The sequence below is a fragment of the Schistocerca piceifrons genome, chromosome 1 (assembly GCF_021461385.2).
Source record: "Schistocerca piceifrons isolate TAMUIC-IGC-003096 chromosome 1, iqSchPice1.1, whole genome shotgun sequence".
Lineage (NCBI taxonomy): Eukaryota > Metazoa > Arthropoda > Insecta > Orthoptera > Acrididae > Schistocerca > Schistocerca piceifrons.
In genome coordinates, this window is record NC_060138.1 from 1,173,065,227 (window position 1) to 1,173,074,341 (window position 9,115).

The following is a 9,115-nucleotide window of genomic DNA, read 5'->3' on the forward strand; positions in this document are numbered from 1 at the left end:
GTTGGGTTGTTTGGGGAAAGAGACCAGACAGCAAGGTCATCGGTCTCATCGGATTACGGAAGGACGGGGAAGGAAGTCGGCCGTGCCCTTTCAAAGGAACCATCCCAGCATTTGCCTGGAGCGATTTAGGGAAATCACGGAAAACCTAAATCAGGATGGCCGGACGCGGGATTGAACCGTCGTCCTCCCGAATGCGAGTCCAGTGTCTAACCACTGCGCCACCTCGCTCGGTTTCACATCGGAAATCTTGTTATTCCACTCACACCGCCACTCCCCAGCACAGTCGGATATCTTTTGTGCCACATATACTTGCTTCACGCGATCGAAGAGAAAGATTGTACTTGACGAAAGCTCAAAAAGTAGTAGGACTCATTCACACAGTGAAAGTAAAATTATGTTCTACAAGAATTTCAAAAGGACATCATCAAATATTTACCTAAAATTGTGAAAAAATACAATATAAAATCAAAATAACGGCACTCGATATAATCATTTTGATATCGATATATGCATGGAAGAGACGACGCCGACATATACATATATCGATATTTTTCGGAATATAACTGTCGATATTTTATCAACAGTCCTGGCCAGAGAGGTGCGACGTCATACTGATAAGTGGACTCGTACTGCCAAGATCTTTGTAAATTTGTAAATTTGTGTTCATCAAAATAGCATCACATACTGAGAGAATGAAGTTTGTTTCCGTTTCCTCCTTCCCTTCCTGCGGCTTCACTTATTTGGTCGGTCAGTACGCATGAATTCCACAATAAATTTTCGCTTGATAGCTGCAGAGCCTTGCGGCTGTTTCTTCACATTTTTTGCACCTTAAGAAAACTAGGTGTTATCATAAACAGCGCCACTCCACGGCAGATGTCACGAAGAGCAGCGGGAACCTGGCTATCGAGGGCTGAAGTTCTACCAAAGCAGCTGCAAGGGCAGGCAGGCGTTCCGCCTCCGTGACCCCCAAAGAGCAGCCCCCGCTGGGTGTGAGTGGTTCAGAAAAGAAAGGAAGGTTCTTTTAGGGCTAAGCCGGAATCGAGAACGGCGTCACGGTCAATATTTCACTGCGGGCCACGTGGCGGTCTAACGATAAAACCCACCGACCAGGGCACTGTGGTCGGGTTCTAAACGCGACGGATTCTGTGAGTCAGCCGCCATAGGGACTCCGGGTCAAAGTTATGAAATCGGTTCTCTCGCCGGACCGACGAAGGAAGGCAGTACAAAAAATAATCAGGGAAATTCGGGAAAACAGAAATACAGGACACTTAGGAACGAAATGAGCAGGAAGTGCAGGGAACGTAAGTCTAAATGGCTCTATGAAAAATATGAAGAAATCGAAAAGAAAGTGCTCGTCAGATGGACAGACTCAGCATATAGAAAAGTTGAAACAAAATCGGTGAAAATAAAAGCAAGGACGGTAACATTAAAAGTTAACTGCAGAGGACAGAATGGATAGGTGAAAAGAGTACATTGAAGGATTCTATGAGGGGGGAAGACTTGTCTAATGACGTGAAAGAGAAAGAAACAGCAGTTGACATAGAAGATATAGAGGATCCTGTGTTAGAATTAGAATTTAAAAGAATTTCGGAAGACTTGTGATCGAATACGCCAGAAGAGATAGGTAACGTTCCATCATAATTTCTAAAACCCTTAGAGGAATTGGTAACAAAACGACTATTCACGCTGGTGGGTAGAGCGTATGAGTCTGGCGATAAACCATCCGACTTTCGGAAAAAAATCATCCAAGCAATCCTGAAGGTTACAAAAACTCACAAGTGTGAAAATTATCCAAATTGATGACAAGAATATTATACAAAAGAATGGATTAGAGGACGATCAGTTTGGCTTTAGGATAGGTAAACGCACCAGAGATGCAGTTCTGAAGTTGCTGTTGATAACAGAAGCAATTTCGAAGAAAATCAGGACATGTTAGCATGGTTTGTCGACCTAAAAAAAGCGTTTGACAATGTAAAATGGTACAAGATGTTCGAAAGCTACAGGCAAAGACGAGTAATATACAATATCCACAAGAACCCAGAGGGAAAATAAGAGGGGAAGACCAAGAAAGAAGGGATCGGATTAAAAATTATATCAAGACAGAGATGTAGTTCTTCAACCCTACTGTTTAATCGAAGTGGCAATGAAGGAAATGAAACCGGGCTTCAAGATTCAGTTAAAAATTCAAGGTGGAAGGATATCAATAATAAGATTCGGTGATAACATTGCCATCCTCAGTGCAAGTGAAGAAGAATTATAGGATCTATATTTTGACTAAAGTTCAGTCTTGATCACACCGAACTCTAGTCAAAATATAATAATTAATTGATCACTGTTTTCCAAAAATGTTAACCAAAATTGTAATTATAGGATCTGTTGAATGAAATATGGATTGAGAGTAAATTGAAGAAGAAAGTAATGAGATGTAGCAAAAATGAGAAGAACAAGAAATTTAAATTCTGCATTGGTGGTCAGGAAGTAGATGAAGTTAAGAAATTCTGCCACCTCGGTATCTAAATAACTCATGACAGACGGAGCAAGGAGGACATCAAAAGCAGACTGGCACCGGCAAAATGTACACTCCTGGGCAAGAGAAGTCTACTAGTATCAAGCATAGGGCGTAATGTGAGGAAGAAATTTCTAAGAATGTACGTTTGAAGGACAGCATTGTGTGGTAGTGAAACATGGATTGTATGGGAAACCAGAACAGAAGGGAATTGGAGCAACTGAGATGTAGTGCTACAGGAGAACGCTGAAAATTTCGTGCACTTATAAGGTAAGGACTGAAGCTCGACACGTTATTAGGTGATATACCATGACTTTTGTCACGTCAGTGCATGCTGATACACAAATAAAAAATTTAGTGCCCATGAACATGTTATAAGACAACAAGGAATGTCCCACATCCAATCATTGAGAACATCAACTTAGTGAAAGATCACAAAATCGAATAAAGTCCTTCCTGACAGAGACCGAACTTGCGTTTACCTGACATCAAATATTAAAGAAATCACTTTAATTAATTTAGTAAAATTGTCTCTGATACTCCAGGGCGCTAACCCACTACTCGCTGTTCCGTAACGTCGTGCCCGTACTAACTACGCTACGCTGGGTTCTGCCGCAAGCGACGTTTTATTTTGTCTCATACTCTCCCACAGGCGTTAATCGGGCATAAATATTAACTGACAGTTAATTAATGCAAATCCTACCAAAAACGACATGTTTTTGATGACTCTTGAATGTGCCGTTGCTTCGGTGTAATTTCATAACAAATGAGTTAAACAAATAAGTAAGTAAACCAGAATGAAACATGCTCTTATCATAACAAAAAACGGTGATTATGTTGTGGACAGAGTTAGGGACGTAAAAGAAGGGAATAAGCCCTTGAGTTATATGTCAGCTTCGAAGACATTTAAATCAAAACATCTCGACATATTGCGCCTTTTTACTTGTTGGTATTAGTACTCATGTCGTGTTGTATAATGAACCTTATCAAGCACAGTAACATGTTATATGATGTAATGTAGTATTAACACGACACATGCCATCATGTCATTAACATGACACTTGTCAGGTCGCGCAATGCGACACAACGTGTCACTGAAGTTGCTTATGATATTATACATCATTTACTATGACTGATGAATGTTAGGGACACGATCAGGGACTTCAGTCAACAAATTGCAAGATGCAGGTGTGTCAACACCTTTCAGCTAAGAGAGCTCATTGCGATAGGGATGTAGGGGTTAACTCGTAAAAAAGCGCGAATATGTCAAGAAGTCTTGATTTAAATGTCTTTGAAAAAGATACATCGAGAAGCTAGCAACCTTCTTTATATCCCTAAATCTGCCCAGCATATATTCCCCTTTTTTATGCTATGAAAGGATCATTTTTCACTCTGGTTCCCAGTTTCAACCCTACCATAATTCTGACAGTAGTTGCCACAGCCAGGTAACCGATGTAGATTTTTGCTAATTCGGACAAAGACTGATCCGGTATACTTTTTTTAAACACGTTGCTTATATCGGGTAAAGCTTCATCAATTTTCCTGGGCGCTAGCTCCGGTTCGTCGTTCAAAAATTGCTTAATACACTGTAATATAGCTACACTAAGACAGATGTTCGAACTGCTATACAAATAGCCTCTGGTATGGGCTAAACCAAAAACGTTTTACCCAGTGTTCCTAGCTCAAATAGGAACTGGGTACCATGACACCCCCCCTCCCCCTCCCCCACCCAAAAAAACGACAAACAATGCAATACTGCGCGCAACGATTCGAAAATTATTTAGCCACCTAGATGATGTTTTCCGCCATTTTATTACAACAAATCGCACCAATAACGATGTGTTCTAGAGAGATTCAACATGCTGGTGCCCAGAAACAGCGTATGTTCATAGGGTGTAAGTTAACTTAAAACCCACCAAATATGGGCTTCAGCTGAACGCCAAAAATACTAATCGTCTCGCAATTTCTGCTTGTTGGTGAAGCTAATCGTCTGCAAAGATTCTTACGTTCATAGGCTTTTAGATGTATTGTAGACCCTATTCTGCAAAATAATTTTTCCGTATGTCTTAGCTTCCACGTTTCTCGTCCTTCATGTATTGGGTGTATTAATCCAGTTCTCGAATCCTATGGGGTGATTTTATAACCCGAAGTGTCATGAATGCATGTACTGTTAGGCATTATTTCATACAGATGCTCAGATATTTTTCGAATTATATTCGATTGGCTCCATCGATGGCACTATTTTTTTCTGCGTATCTTCCCTATTCTGTTTGATGTAAGTATCCTCTTTTTGTCGTAGATACCCTAAAATCTTAAGCCCGTCTATATCTACCTAAAAAATGAAAGTTTGGATGGACGACATCAGAGATACAACTACGATGTCGCCGAAAGTACGAAGCAACAGCACAGAATCCATGAATGTTTGGAGAGTGTGGGGCGGCGGATGTTTAAGTTTGTAAAAAAAAAATCTAATTTAATTAATTGCTGGATATATGCTTGCGTGTTGACTCAGTTTCTAGCTTTTAGAATGTTGTTATTGCTGTCTTTTGCCGTTCTCAACACTGGCTCTCTATTTACTCCGTGACCCCCAGAAAGTGATTTAATAAAACTTGGAGCCAGTAAATAGATATCCTAGTGCCCACTTTACCTGAGAATGTTCTTATAGCTGCAGCTTATAGCTCTGAGGAATTAGGAGATTGTCCGGGATTTCTAATCAAAAACGGTTTTCCAAAATAGTTGAGTATATTCTGAAATTCACTAATAAAAACCACAAGTATCCCTACAACCTAACTAACAGAACAGTTCAGAGTCTAATGCGCTGATGCAACTATAAATGTCCGAATCAAATGTTAAAAAGAATGCTCGCCATAATTTGATGAAAATACTTCATCAAACGCCACGCTAAATTTTTGGTAGAATGTCTGTCCCGCGACGGCACGTGAAAATACGACAATACGCAAACTGAAGCTAGTTAATGAAAATCATTCCAGAATTAACACTTCACATAAAATGTCTTCATGGTTCCGCGTATCTCTAGCAACTTAATACGGCACCCGAGGCTGTTTGTAGCAGATACACTGATGCGACGCGACTACCGACACAGACGGCGTGTCATTCAGCGTCTGGAGAGAACTGGGGCCTTGCTTCCTCGCGCAGTGTTCTTATATATAAAGCCGCGGTGCGGACGGCTGAGGGATCGCCTGATCAAATCCGCTCTCCCGACTAGCCGCTGGGCTAGTAACGCACCACTTCAAGATACATAATAATTTATAGCTTCTTTGGCTGATGGCCGAAGAAGCTCTTAATTTAAACGTGCATTCAGCACGCAGGTAAGTATTGATAATAAAATTTTGACGTGGCTAAGTTAAATACTTTGAGCGAGAGAATTAATTAAATTACACTGCACGCAGTAGATGAGCTCTGAACTGTCCCTTTTGAGATCCGCTATCGCTATAATTTTATAGGTATTAAAAAGAAACTTTACACATCTTCATAATCATAGCGGACCTCCAACCTATTTAAATCTAAACATCCTAGCCTTATTTACTAGCCTACTTAATCTATCTTGCTTCCTTCAGTTTTGAGACGAAAACCAGAAAATCATGAATTTCCACTAAAATCTTAATATGTGAAATCCAAAGTACTGTTTTTATTAAATCATTATGAAAAATGAATCTAAATATAAATTTTGAAGTCTCTAGCTCTTTTCTGTTGCGCCAATGATTTTTCCAGAAAAACGTGCAAATCTCGGAAATGGCTGAAGTTATCGAACTGATATTTAACACACATTAATTTAGTATTATTTCTGACATGCTAGAAAAGTTTTAGTTCATTTGCTTGATTTTTAAGGTATTGCGCAACATTTATGACGTCAGAGCTAGTTACAGCAGACTGACTTGCATATAATGGAAACTGATGTGAATTTACTATAGTGTGAGTAGGCTGCTTCCCTACATCACCCTCTACTTAAATTTTTTGTTTATGAATGTTAATGAATGAAAAAAAAATTTAATTACAAAAAGGGAAGCAAGAGTACAGTTTAACTCCCTATGAAAAATCAAAATTGAAATATAAATCGTAGAAACATTAAGGAAACTGATTACCTACATTAATTATGTAAATTGTAGGCATGTTCACTGCCTTGTAAACAATGTCATTACTCAAAATTTTAAGCAAAGTCAACGAAATATTTTGGCATACATATTGCCTTAGACAAACAAACAGATACAAATTGAAAAATTATGAAAATCTTAACTACATTAAATACATTTTTACATACACATATTCAAAGAAAATAAACTGATACATAAACAGATGATTATCTCTTAGCAGTCTTTTCTAAACCTGAAAGAAAAAGTTCACAAATAATTTTTACACACGTGGTTGTAGCCGCTTTGGCTGGCGTCCTACACTTCCATTCACAAGGGTAGAGGAGGGGAAGTTGCTATGGTGTGCGTCCTTCACGTTCTCTCTAAATTACATGGGGGAAAGGGGAGGGGTCACTGTGAGTTGTGTCCAAGTCACTCCACGCTTTCACGCAGCTACCAGGCTGCCATTATCTGGTTTGTCCTGTAGAACAAACAAAAAGAGTGCCTCAGACTCTGTTCACTTAATATCTAAGGGTGGGTCACAATGAAATGGGGATATATACATTTTATCTTCCAATATGTTACTGGAACAAAGTTAACAGAACTTTTTCAGTATTACTCTCGCGGTTACTTAACTGTCATAAAATCGGTAAACAAATGGCTCAAAACGCCGTTAGTCACGTACTGGAGAAAATTTATGCTCCTAAGGCATACAATCATAAATCATATTTAATCTGAATTTATTATTTCTGGGCCGGAACACTGAACCAATGCTCGGTACATTCCTGACAAATATGCATCTTATTTACTTAACTGACTCATCTTTGATTACTTTATTCTTAGAGATAGTATGAGTATGATTAGTGGTTGTTTTCTCAGCTTCCATTTACATGTGAGTAACTTTTGGTAATAGTACAGTTTTGAGTGTTCAAAACACACTACGTTTAGTTGACTACAAAATCCACTTATTGGTCCTCTGCTGTTGTCAGTTCCACATCTGCAATTACGTACTTACTTACTTTGAAGTGTATTTATGCGGAGCTAAAATAATGTATTACGTCTGTCAGTATGTTATTTATTTATTTTGCTAGTGTATGTACTTATTTAACACTCACTCCATTTAAATTTAAAGCATAGGAAAGCACATTAATTTCATATTCATAGTGTATTGCAGCTGATTAGTTTGCTCACGTGGCAATCCATTTCCAATCGATCGGACGCTGAAACCTCAGGTAGTCTCTCTCAGACCTACCACTAAACTGCATCAAATAATTATGGACGAGCGTAATGCTAAATTCCTTAAACCTATAGGACACCATGAGCTGCTTTGTCTCATCTAACATAAGGGTACCTATGGTCGCATTCATGCCTCCAACTCATAACCTCAATACGTGTAGGTGTATCCTGTCACACACTACACTAAAATAATGGCCAGCTCCAACCTTATAAATACTTCAGGGACGTGTCCTTCACGTCTCAACCACAAACACTGCCCAATTCTATTACACTGCCTTTCCTTGCTACACCAGGTGAGTTTAATCTACAACTTATCTGCATATTTTTCCTAACACTAAGCAATCTCTTTTACTATTTCTTAGTTAGCTCTAATGCATACACTAGGTTTCACTGCCACTTCAGATCCTGCTTGTACATGAATTCATATATCTTTTTAAATTACTGTTGGTGGACCATTTCCAATAAAACAACACTTTGTACTTACTATATTACCAGGGTACTATACATAATTGTTACTCAAATACATTTGTATCTTAATTACGTCATACTTCTCTATTGTTTGTCACTATTAGGTTTGTCACATTAGGTATTTTTCCTTCACTAATCGGTAGATAGAATGGTTACATAACTCAAGGCTTGATAGCCATGACAGAAAATTTTCATGTCTGGAAAGAAGAGGTCGAAATTTTTGTGGACAGGAAAGAGGAAGAATGAGTGAGACCTGAAAGGGAAAGAAGATCTCACACAGCTGGGACTGCACAGCTGCCACACTGTGTAGAGGTTAAAGAACAACCTCCTCCCTACAGCATTCATTAGTTTAATGCTGTAAAGATAACCATAACGGAAAATTTTAGTATGAAAGAAGGAGTCGAAATTTTTGGGGATAGGAAAGATGAAGAATGAGTGAGACCTGAAAGGGAAAGAAGATCTCACACAGCTGGGACTGCACAGCTGCCACACTGTGTAGAGGTTACAGAACAACCTCCTCCCTACAGCATTCATTGGTTTAATGCTGTAAAGAAGAGTTATAACGGAAAATTTTTAGTATTTGGAGAGAAAAGGTCGAAATTTTTGAGGACAGGAAAGAGGAAGAATGAGTGAGACCTGAAATGGAAAGAAGATCTCACACAGCTGGGACTGCACAGCTGCCACACTGTGTAGAGGTTAAAGAACAACCTCCTCCCTACAGCATTCATTAGCTTAATGCTGTATTGATAATTATACCGGAAAATTTAGTATTTGGAAAGAAAATGTCGAAATTTTTGAGGATAGGAAAGATGAAGAA